We start from the raw sequence: 12,204 nt of genomic DNA, 5'->3' as shown, positions 1-12,204 counted from the left end.
TTTACAATTTGAACTCAGTGGTCAGGGGATAAGAAACCAGCAATCTAGATGATCATCTAATCATGTGACAGTGACACACATTTTAACGTTATGAGGTTGTGCACATGACCTTGTTGGGGAGGGCAGGCAGGAAGGCAGGCTCCTACTTACGTCCCTGCACACAATTGCCCTTCCCTTACAGCTCTACCTCTTGCCACGGCATGAGCAGAGCCATGGCGAGTGGCAGAGCTGGGAGCTAGAGGAGGAAGTCCTTCAGCATCCCACAATGCACCCTGCCAGGAGCATAGTGCATTGGGAGATTCCTCTGCTGCTGGGCACTCTTGCCCAGCTTTGTGCACACTTGAGCTGCAGGCAGCCTGAGCATGCACATGATTGGGCATGCTTGCGCCCTTCTACCCCAGTAAAAGCCTGGGTAACAAACATGGGCAACCTGGCAGGCCTGATCCCGGAGCTCCACAAAAGGGCCGGATTAAGCTAGTAAGCATATGATGTAAAGGGGCCCTATATTTTTAAAAAATGCACATAAATATTAAAACATACATTATTTACTTGCGACAAATGTCTGACACTTCAGTAAGACTATTACTTACATGTAGGTATCAGTTTCAAATGTCTTTTATTTCCCACATCATGGATCATCTGGGACCTGTTTCTCTCCTTGCCTTTTCCAGATTCATTCCTTGTTATAGCCATAAACCCCCAACAACCAAATAGTTAAACCTCTGCAGCCTGCTGGAAAGGAGCTTTGTGCACACAGTGCCTTCACCGTTGAGTCATCACAGCAGGTTCTCAGCCTTCTAGGTGAGGGCACATTGTTTTCAAGAACAAGAAGAAAGAATAAAAAAATATTAGGTGGTGCCCACCTGGCCCGGCAGCCCTGGCTCGGGCTCCTCGGATTAGTTTTGTTGGGGTGGGTGGGTGGGTTAGTAGTCAGCACTGAAGCACCCTGCCGGAATGGTGGTGGGTGGTGGTGGGTAGACACGCTCCTCTCTGAGCATAAAGTGGCAGCCAGCCAGCCCAACAAGATGAGCAGGCGGAAAGAGGGGTCAGGTGGGGAGGCGAGACCACGCGCACGAAAGAGAAGCGCTGGAGGGAGAGGCTATTAGAGGTGATTGCAAGTGATGCATGCGTCGCTTGGTGTGACAAGGTTGCACACCGTAGGCATGAGGACAGAGGGAGCGAGTGCGTGCGTGCAGGCTGCCCACACCTATCATCAGCCCCCACGAGAAGCACATGGGTGAAGGCCAACAGGGCAAGGAGGCAGCAGCCAATTGGAATTGAGCGGCGGCGGCCAACTCGGGAGATAAATGGCTGGGCAACAACAACGAGGAGAGAAGTCATGCCGCGGCACCAAGTAGAGAGATGGGGCAGTTGGAAGCCGGGCATGGGGGGCCCTTGAAAACGTGGGGCCTGTAGCAAATGCTACATTTGCTAATAGGTTAATGCGGCATAGGCCCTACCCAGGTAGGGCTGTGCAAGCGCAGGTAGGGCTGCTCATGTAAACAGTCTCTATATCTAGTCTTTAAATCCTGGGTAGAAAATATATGAGCCACCTTAAGTGGCGCAGCAGGGAAATGCTTGACTAACAAGCAGAAGGTTGCCGGTTCAAATCCCTGCTGGTACTATATTGGGCAGCAGCTATGAAACTAAACTAAACTATATAGGAAGATGCTGAAAAGCATCATCTCATACTGTGACTTGACGGCACACTTTATCTTTTGCTTTAGAAAAATTATATTTTCAATTCGAATGATCATTTGTATATGTGTAGAGGAATCTAATCATGTGTTGAAAGTATCATCTGAATTAGCATAATTACTAATTTTGTAGCTATCTGGGAACTTACAAATAGGTTGTGTTCCAAAAGTTCAATGGTAAGTCAGATGTTCGTAACCAGCACGTATATAGTTCCCAAGAGCGGTGACCTGTTTGTATGTGTGAATTGGCATTTGTAAGTTGGGGGTTTCTTTAATGTCACATGTTATGCGGCTTTGTTTGTATGTATAGATGTTTGCAAGTCAGATGTTTGTAACTTGTGAGTGCCTGTAATGTACCCATCAGACCGTTCTGGGTGAATCCGTCTGCCTCCTTCCAAATGCAAATGGCCTCTGTTGTGGCAACCCCAAAAGGCCTCCAGATGCGAAAACCATAAGAGAGTACTGGGGTGGGGGGACGATTGCAGCAGAAGCCTGTGTGAATGGCTGGAGCAGTGTGAGCGCCTCAGGGGCTTGAACAGTCCTAGGCCCAGATGGAACCAGTAACCAAAGTCAGTCCTCTATGCTTTTTAAAAAATGCACCAATCTATGTTTTATGCACTGTTTCCCCCGTGAATTATTAACAACAGTTGAGTTATTAAGAGAGGCCTGCTATGTGCTGCGCTTCTCACATATAGTATTCAGTCATCTCAACTTTCAGTCCTAGCAGATTTCAGCCTGAACTCTGTTCCTAGGATGTGTGCATCAGTAGCATTGTTCAAGCTCAGTCCCACACCTATTGAGCAGCTAGACATACCCAAAACCTGCAGCAGGAGGGAGTCAACATTTAGATCAATGGAACTGGCTGGAGGATTCACGACAGCACAAGGAAATCTCCTTCAGCAGCACACTGGCAGCGATAGGCAAGAAGCAAGGGTTTGATCTGAAGGACCAACAATTGCATTGTTGTGGTGCTTAACAGCCTGAGCTGAGTGGCACCCAATGAGAGGGAGGGGGGCAGTGTGAATACCAGAGAGTGCCAGGGGTCTGGGACACCTCCCTCCATGCATATAATATAGCAGGCCTGCTCAACTTAGGCCCCCTAGCTGTTTTTGGACTACAACTCCCATAATCCCCAGCCACAGTGGCCAATAGCCAGGGGTTATGGGAGCTGTAGGTAGGGATGTGCACGGAACCAGCGGCAGGTGGTTCGACGGTGGGGGGGGGGTTACCTTTAAGGAGCAGGGGAGGTGCTCTTACCTACCCCCCGCGTTTCCCCTGCTGGCGCTGTCTTAAAAAATAGTCCTGCGGTGCAGCAGCATACCTTCTTGCCCAGAAGTGCCTGGTGCGTGTACATGCGTGCAATGCATTCATGCGTGACATGCTCATGTGCACTGGGCACTTCTGGTCCAATGTGCACTGTCGAACCGCTGGCCCTTCTAACTGGCTGAACCGTCGGTCCTTTGAACCGGTTTGGAGGTCCGTAACAGGGCCTCTGAACCAGCTAATGCAGACCCCTAGTTGTAGGCCAATATCTGCAGGAGGGCCAAAGTTGAGCAGCCCTGTGATATAGTATACTGCCCAGGGAACATACAATAGCACTGCCAGATGCCATGGAGCTTGACGGGAGTCTGTGGATCAAGCTGTCGTGACTGCTGAATTTAGGGACTACATTACTCAACAGCCCCTGCTCTGCCTTGTATATCTGACTTGGAAAGGGAGGGAGAGCCTTCTTGGAGGAAGGGGAGGCTGGAGAAGGAAGAAATTGAGGAGCTAGATTGAGAGACACTGACAAAAGGGAGGAAAAAAGACAGAGATTAAATGGCTGCTCATTCATTACGTACAGTGTAATGGCAGCCCACCAGCAACCCATGAAACACACTGAAACACTCTGTAGTCCCCCTTCTCCCTGAATACACTGTTTGTCAAAATACACATGATTTACTTAGGCTGAAATTCGTCCTGTGATTGAGAATCCTGGGGACCCAACCATGGGGAGAATCTCTCCCGGACTACAGAGTTTATAACTGCAGACAAATGCTGCATCTATGGAGGGTGGAGGGACGTGGTTAAGGAGTGTGTTGGAGGAACAGAGTCTGGGGCTTGCCATAGGGTTGCCAACCCTCCAGGACTGGCAGCAATAATCTCCAGGGGGTTATTGAAAGTAACCCTGGTGATGCTAACAGCTTTGTATGGTGGAAAATACCCAGGTGGGAGGAAATATCCTGGAAGAGTTTCAGTCAGAGCTGACAACCCTAGGCTGCTGCTGTGCACTTCTGTTGCCACTGTAGCCATAGTTCCTGAGAAAGGACTACAGCCTGAGAGCAGGTCCTATGAGGGCTGGTGAAGGCCCAGGGAAGAGTTTGAATGGAAGTAGCAGATTTGAAACACAGGTCACTCCGGGACTGTTGTTGCACAAGCTGACTGTGCTGGGAAAGCCCTTGAAAAAGAAAGACCTAATATACTGCTGAACCTGGGCAAGCCTACTGTTGAACTGGCAACCTCAGAAGCCTAGTGAGAAACTGGAATTATGACACATTTAGTCTCTCTCTATCAAAACAGAATAATACAATATAGCACAACTATGGACATTTATAAAATAATGTCACAGTCGTCATGGTTTGGATCCTGTTCTTATGTGCTGCTCCCAGGTGGCTGGAAGCTTCCTGTTTGGCCTATCCTATGAAGCCATCTGTTGTTCTTAGCCAGGTCTCAGTGTGATTGCTGGGAACTACTAGTGCTGGAACCAAGCCAGCTTAAGCTGCTAAGATGCACCTTCAGTGCAGGATGCACAGGTATACCACTGATTTGTGCGCATCTGACACAACAGTGGTTTTCTACTTCCTGTACCATCATTGTTGCTGGTCAGAAGAAGGAATTATAGGCCATCCAGCAGAAAGTTTGACAAAACAGCCCACAATCCACCGTGGGCTAGGGAAGTCAGGTGATGTTGGAGAATCAGTTGGGTGCTACTGATGGATTTGAAGATTAGCAGACCTCACAGATAACTTGACACTGTTCAGGCCGGATTTGAGAGCATGTTTAGAGGGGCAGTTGGGGTGTACAGTCCACTCATGGGATTAAAAGGCTTCCCAGCAATAGTGATATTGGGGCATGTGCATTCCTCATGTGTCCTTACCATGATCACACACTGGGGCTGGTCTGAACTGGCCTACTATGGCTTTTTGGAAGCCTAGTATAGACAGTGGTCAGACAGTTCCAAGGGGTCGTCGAACAGGCTTTGTAACTGTAAATGTGCAAGAACCTTTCTTCACAGATTTTTCCTCTTGCCATCCATGGGCATTCTATTGTGTGTCAAATGCCTTCCCACATAGCACAACAGACAAACATACAACAAACATTTATATACTGCTTTTCAATGGAAGTTTCCAAAGCGGTTTACAAAGAGAAATAATAACTAAATAACTAAATAAATAAATAAGGATTCCTGTCCTCAAAGGGCTCCCAGTCTAAAAGGAAATGGAAGATGGACACCAGAAATAGTCACTGGAGGTACTGTGCTGGGAGTAGATGGGGCCAGTTACTCACTCCCAGCTAAATAAAGAGAATCGCCATGTTTAAAAGCTGCCTCTTTGCCCAGTTAGCAGGGGTGTGATTTCTTTTACAGTCTTCATGATCCATCACCTTATAAGCCTTATATGATCCATGCTTTAAAGGGGGGAAATATTAATATTGCACCTAGTCTGTTACGGAGGAGGACATATGAAACTCTCCTTGTTTCTTGTCTCCTAGTTGTGTATATAGAGGAAAACACAAATATAGAAAAATTCTCTTGTGTGCCTCTTGTGTCTGAAATCCCCATTAAAACGTCTGTGCCAATGCACAAACTCTCTTGGCAACAAAGAACTGTTTGAGGAAAATGCTACCAAGAGAATCAAAGTGTTAGCACAGAGAAAGCAGCACCATCCCTGTGAAAATTAGCAGCAGAGGCAGGGTTTGGAGGCTATATAAAATCAATAATGCTCTCTGGAAATGCCTGCTGCTCATCAAGGTGTCTGTCATTCAAGAGCAGGTCAGTGGCTCTGTGCACAGCAGAATAACGTCTGTGCGAGGCATGGAAAACCTGAAGAGGTAAGCATCCTCCAGGGCTGAATTAAGTCAGACAAGAGAAAAAATCCAGAAGGGCCCAGCACCCATCTTACTCTGTCATAGCAGAAACATCACGCCCTCAGATAAACAAGAACTCTTCAATCCTGAGCACCTTGACGACTAACACCTTTGTTGTGGCATTAAAGCTTTCATGGGTGGGAAGTCACATCATCTGATGCAGAAAGTGCTCTAGAATGTTGGGAGACAACATCGACACAGGTGGTGGGAAAATAGTTCTACAGAATGGGGTCGAAGGGCACAGAAAAAAGTGCTAGAGAACAATATAGGCATGTACTAGCCCTCTGCATAGCACAGGTACATTCAAGTTAGTTATAAGTTTATTCGGTCATTGACCAGCAAAGGTACATTCAAGATTCTGTTGCCAGTCGCAGTTATTGTTACCCGGTTCCCAGGAGCCTCCATGTTTGCAGTTGCATCTCCAGGCTTGGAGATTGCACTTTGGATATGCTCAGGAGCTGCACAGCAATGTGAGTTTATAGGACATGGGGTCAAGTCACTTAATTGGTAGTGAACTAGTTGCCCCTAGATTTGGATGTAAACAATGCCAATTGGAACAGGGATTAGATCCACTCCCCCTCTCCCTCCTAGGCAGGGGTTTCCAGCTAAGTAGACTCCAGAGTTAACTATAGAGAGTTAATTGGCATCCAAAGCCACTCTAAACTTAAGAGTGAACCACTTTGCTCCCCTCCCCCCCGTTCACAGGAGATAGCAACAAACTAATGTGCAGATTATTCCAAGCAGGAAGAAACTTAGATAAGGCAGCAAAGCAATGTTCTCCCTGGCACTTTCCAGACTAGCTGCTCAACAGCAGCAAAATGCCTCCATTCAGGCAAGTCACACTGAAAACGTAAACAGCAGGGGGAGTAGTCTCGCAGCAACTAACAACCTGAAAAAACACGACGTCCTAGCCCTATAAATTCGAGACAAGGCATTAGCAATGTGAACGCCACTCTGCTGTCCGCGTAGGGACTGTGGTGTCACAATGCAGGAACTATGAAAGCACACTTCCGAGATCCGCCATGACCCCATTGCAGGGTCTAATCTGGAAAGCGCACCCATCACAAAGGAGACAAGCCAGTGACATAGACCTAGAGGTGTACCCATTGGAACGATTGATACAACGACTGGAGAGCCTGTCCCGGCACAGATATTCTTTCATGCACCTGAGTCCTCTGATTTTCACCACAATCAGCCTTGCATATGGAAGGCCAACCCCACATTGTCACACGCAGGAAGAACCATCAGTAACAAAGCATTCCATGCAGGTCTACCTGGACAATTCTAGACAGCAAAGCATGACAGTAGGAATGTGCCTACAAGGCACATTTTGGAATATAAGTATCCCAGTTCCATGACCCAGTGTGCTCTCCTGTGCTATACACTGGAGACTCCAAGGATCTCAGTAAGCAATCTTCGTGCTCCCTTGTGGCTCTCACTCAGGACTCCAACCAGCAACCTTCATGCTCCCTCGTATGCTATACTTGGAAACGCACTGAGCATTCCATATGCTCTCTTGCAACCTACAAAGAGCTTGAAATCACTATCTGGATCGGTCCTTGTGCCAATCCATCCAGCTTGCCTCACACCTATAGGAAGCTGGACCCATGGAGAAGCCATTCTCTTGGGCATCCCTCCTTATACTAATCCTTGCACCCCTCTTGCTTTCCACCATGCTGAGCAGCGAGATTCTGCAGCACGGAAATCTTGTCATCCAGATCAGGTAAATATGACCCTTCGGCCCTCTTGGGGCCCCCAAATGATCTCTGCTCCCCTTTCTGAAACTCTCTCTCCCTCAAGTCTCTTTCTCTTGCCCGCCTGGAAAACTTACACAATTAGACCTTAAGCTAAAATGCCTCATTGCAGTTGGTTTCTTTAGAAACGTACTTTATTGCTCTTTAAGTTAGAAATGCCTCATTGTTGTTAATTGGTCTAGTAACATGTTTTTATTGCTTGAACCACACCATTCTTTTCCTGTACATTCATCCTATGAAGCTGTTCACACGGGCAGCCAAGAGCGGGCAAAGGCAGTCAAGCCTGCTGTTGGCTCAGTGTACTGCCGGGGGCAAGTGGCTCCTGGTGGTGGCACAGCAGCAAACCCACTTGGGGAGCCCATCACTTAACTAGGGCTAAGTGCTCGTGTGTCAGTGCCATGTGGCACTGACACAGAAGCAGGCTCCTGGCTAGTGCAGGGGGGATTCCCACAATGCACAGCACAAGTGTGTGGTGCATTGTGGGAGTTCTGGGTGCCAGGATGATGCGCCCCAGCCCCCAAAGCTCCATGCTGCGGGTGAAGGAGGGGACCGTCTGGGTGTGCGGGATCACACGCCCTGACCCTCTCCAACCAGCATCGAGATCATCTGCAGGCAAGGTAAACTTCTGCTGCCTTCCCTGCTGCCCGCCCCTTCCCACTGATTGTGAGAAAGGGCTCATTGTGTGATGAAACTGAACACACATTTTCTGCCTTGGACAAAAAGCGCCTTGGAATGCAGTGAATGTGTGTTCAAATGTGTTAAATAATCAAATAAACTTCAAACCACTTTCACTACACTTTCGAAGGCCTATCTGCCTTCACCATTAAGGTTAGCAATAGAGTGTCCTGGCAGACTGAAATGAGCCCTGACTGGTTTCTGAATGTTGCCATTTGTAACGTAATGTCTGGTGACAGATGTTGGAGGATGTGCAGGTGAATGAGCTCTTGATTGTGTGACTGATATAGTCTGGTTCCATAATAGTGTTTTCAATGGGGGCGGGAAGGAAGGGATTGAGGACAGAGCTGACATGGCCATTTGTTGCAGGGTTGGTTTCTGAGCTTTGTGTTCCTGAACAGTGGTCCATTGTTGATAATGAATGGTTGTTCCAGGCTGTTCTAAGGTCCAATCCCAAATTCTACTGTTCACACAATTCTGCACCTGGTTTGGTGAGTTTGCGGACCAGTCCTTAGAGACCAGCTGAGAGAAGCAACTACCTTTTCTCCTGTCTATATGCAGAGATGCTATCAAATTATTACTATGTCACAGAATATCATCTGTACAGTATAGTCCTGTGCCTCTGGACATAGTCCGTCTGGCTGCCTACAAAGATCAGAATGCCATTTCCCCCCTTAGGACAAGGCAGGAGAGCCATTGCACTGGGTACTCGCTTCTGCTGATAAAGTCAGAGGGGAGGGGATGGGCTGATAGCTCAGATGCTCCAAACTTGGCAACACAGTCCTGCACTGCTAAAGGTTTCGAAAGTGAGCCAGATGCAACGGTACAGAGTCTGGATTGCTGTGAGAATTGCTGTGGTTTAGGAGGGGCGGCCACACCACTGGCTCCTTCAAAGCAGGTGGTATTTTGTTCTTCCTGAGAGAAGCATTTATTACTTCCTCCACCCAACTAGCCTTCTCCTTATGACAGATTTTACTAGCCAAGATGGGCAAAGGTCAAGTCTGCAAACTTACATTCCCAAGGATCTTGTCCACACTCTCAGACTTGATGAGCTGAAAAGTACCCACATAATGGCAAGTCAGCACATCTGCAAATGATGCAAATAACCTGGATTCCAAGTTGGCACAGATAGGGGTGGTTTTTATCCACCAAGCATTGAGCAGAACTGGTGACAGCTGAGAGCTGCAGCCTGGCCTCCTGGGAGTTATTCACATATGGCTTCATGCTGCGGGGTAAATGTTGAGCGACGCCACTTAGAATTACACTCGCAGCATTGAGGGAAGCAGCCCCTCCCCTCCGCTCTCGGGTTTGCTTTTGATGCAAATTCACATAGTGTTTTCCTTCTAGCCAATGGTGGGGGTGGGTGGGAGATTACTAAAGAGCTACATCTGCATTTGTAAAGAGGGTGTCCCTCTTATCTTGCTAATGATTCTACTTCAGTGCCTCTTCCTATTTGCTCTGGGGTTTTCAGAAAAAGTAGCTTAAAACCAGCATTTTAGAAATACCTGGAGTGGGTCCAAGGATCTCGAAGGGACTTTGGGGTAAGTTTGGCTGGAGATTCGAGGTAGAAGCCCTGTCGGTAAAGCCTCTTAGGGGCAACTTGAAACAGCACTTTTACCACTCAGAAGATCGCTGGCCTACACTGAGCATATTCCATGGAACCATGTTAACTTTGCCACCATTACTGCCACAGAGTAGGCCATCACATGGGTTCTAACTTGTATGCAGTCTGAGTTGCTGAAGGTCTGCTTCCATGGAAACCCATGGTGCAGCCCAAGCTCCAACAAGACAGAGAGGATGTATAGGATGGGCAGTATAGGACAGACAGTTGCAGGGGTGCAACAGCAGGAGAGAGGGCATTGCCCTCAACGCTTGCACGTGGGCTTCTCAGAGGCATCTGGTGGCCCACTGTGTGAAACAGGATGCTAGATTAGACAGGTCCTCGACCTGATCCAGTAGGGCTGTTCTTTTGCTCTTATGTTCTAACTGCCTGCATCATCTCCCTATATCAGAGGTTGTCCAGGGCCTCAAAGAGTTGACAGTTTGGACTCCTGGAAACTCCCAAAGGGGCATCTGGAAACCAAGCAAATCCATCAGTTTCCTGGGGCAGACCATTGTAATAGCCCCACCCCCCACTCCTGGAGAGGAGGGTGTTTTTAAAAAAATGTAAGTCTGATGTTCATACTTCTGTTCAAAATTGAGCATAAAGAATGCACATATCCAATGTTTTGAGAAGCTCACATGGCTCTATATTTCAATCTGGTAAACTGCATAAAGCTGGAACAATGTAAGTATTTGGGTATCTTATGGTGAACACCAGAGGCATTAGCATGTACTTTATTAATGTATTAATAAATTTAAAAAAATAAAATAAATATAATTTATCTATATAATACATAAATAAATTCTTGTATACCGCCTCCTTGGTGAACAATAACAATAGCAATATTTTTAAAAAAAATTAAAGGCCAAAAGCCTGGCGAAAAAAGTTGGTCTTAAGAAGGCTCTTACAAGCCACTAAGGAAGGGGCTGAACAAATCTGGTAGGGAAGAGTGTTTTAAAAGATTGCAAGCCTTACACTGCAAAAAGCGGTGTAAACTACAACATTTTGTGGCGCCGAATTCAAACCACATTAGAGATCCATTGTAAGGGGGCAAGCCTCCTACAACAGGCAAATACAGCTATTTTGTTTTTGTTGCAACTCAGATGTGATGTTATAGGGCTGTGATGCAGCAATAAAATCTGAAAGAAGGCGTTGGAAATATGAACGGCACCTTCCTTACAAAACAGGGCTGCAATGTCTAAACACAGGCAATATGGAAGCAAACTTATGGGACCTGTTGAGACACTATAATAGTAGGGTTGCTAACATTCCATTGCCTGAATATGAGCCACAAGTGGGCAGGGGGTCTGGGGGGGGGGTCATCTGTGGGTAGGGTCATCCTAGAATCCTGAGTAGCCATACATTTGTAAAAACAACAACAAAACAAGCTCCATGATATCACAAAGCTTCTTGTTCACACAGACCATCCCACGTAAACATAGAGCAAGTGTCAGGTGGAAAATTAAGAGAATCCCCCAAGTTTACACACACACTACATCCCCACACCTTCCCCACTGAAAGCCTCACTGAAAGGCTTTTCTATCTGCCAGAAGTGGTGAGTCAGTTAGCAGGAGTCTGTAGGTCTATTTACATTTGATAAATAAATAATTAGCAACCTCAAAACAGTAGTACATCTGCTGGTAACCCCCAGACTGGATTACTGCAATGCGCTCTATATGGGGCTGCCTATGTATGCGATCCAGGAACTACAGTTGGTCCAGAATGCAGCAGTCAAGTTGGTCTTTGGGTCATCTCAGAGAGACCATATTACTCCTGTACTGAAGGAGCTACACTGGCTGCTGATATGTTCCTGGGCAAAATACAAGGTGCTGGTTATAACCTATAAAGCTCTAAACAGCTTGGGCTCTGGGTATTTAAGAGAACATCTTCTTTGTTATGAACCCCACCTCCCACTGAGATCATCTGGAGATGTCCGTCTGCCAGCTCATCTGGTGGCCACTCAGGGACTGCTGCCCCGAGGCTTTGGAATGTGCTCCCTAGTGAAATAAGAGCCTCCCCATCTCTGACAGCTTTGAAAAAGTTTTTAAAGACTCATCTGTCCACTCAGGCTTTTAATTAATATTGTTTTAATGGTTTGAATGTTATTTTAAAATATTGTTTAAAATTTTTTAAATTGTTGTGTTTTAAATTTCTTGTTTGTGTTTTTAACTAATGTTTTACTTTCTGTTTTTATTTTGTTGTAAACCTCCCAGAGACGTGAGTTTTGGGTGGTATAAAAATATGTTAAATAAATGAATAAACTTGCAAGATGTAAATAAAAACAGGCAATTACTCCTGCAAGTTTGCAGAGCAATTGGGGCTTCTTTGGCGAACTTTGTTGTTTCTTTTA

General features: G+C 46.7%; 1 long non-coding RNA gene across 1 annotated transcript in view; it reads right to left on the bottom strand.

Annotated features, from left to right (window-relative positions):
• The window catches only part of LOC128324128 (uncharacterized), a 30,812-nt gene extending 29,986 nt beyond the window's left edge, over positions 1-826 (bottom strand). Inside the window, exon 1 of the long non-coding RNA XR_008306657.1 lies at positions 721-826. This is a non-coding gene — a long non-coding RNA (uncharacterized LOC128324128). The remainder of the gene's footprint in view (positions 1-720) is intronic.
• Between the last annotated feature and the right edge of the window lie 11,378 nt (positions 827-12,204).

Source organism: Hemicordylus capensis, chromosome 4 (genome assembly GCF_027244095.1).
Source record: "Hemicordylus capensis ecotype Gifberg chromosome 4, rHemCap1.1.pri, whole genome shotgun sequence".
NCBI classification, from domain to species: Eukaryota; Metazoa; Chordata; class Lepidosauria; order Squamata; family Cordylidae; genus Hemicordylus; species Hemicordylus capensis.
This window is presented reverse-complemented; position numbering and strand designations above follow the sequence as displayed.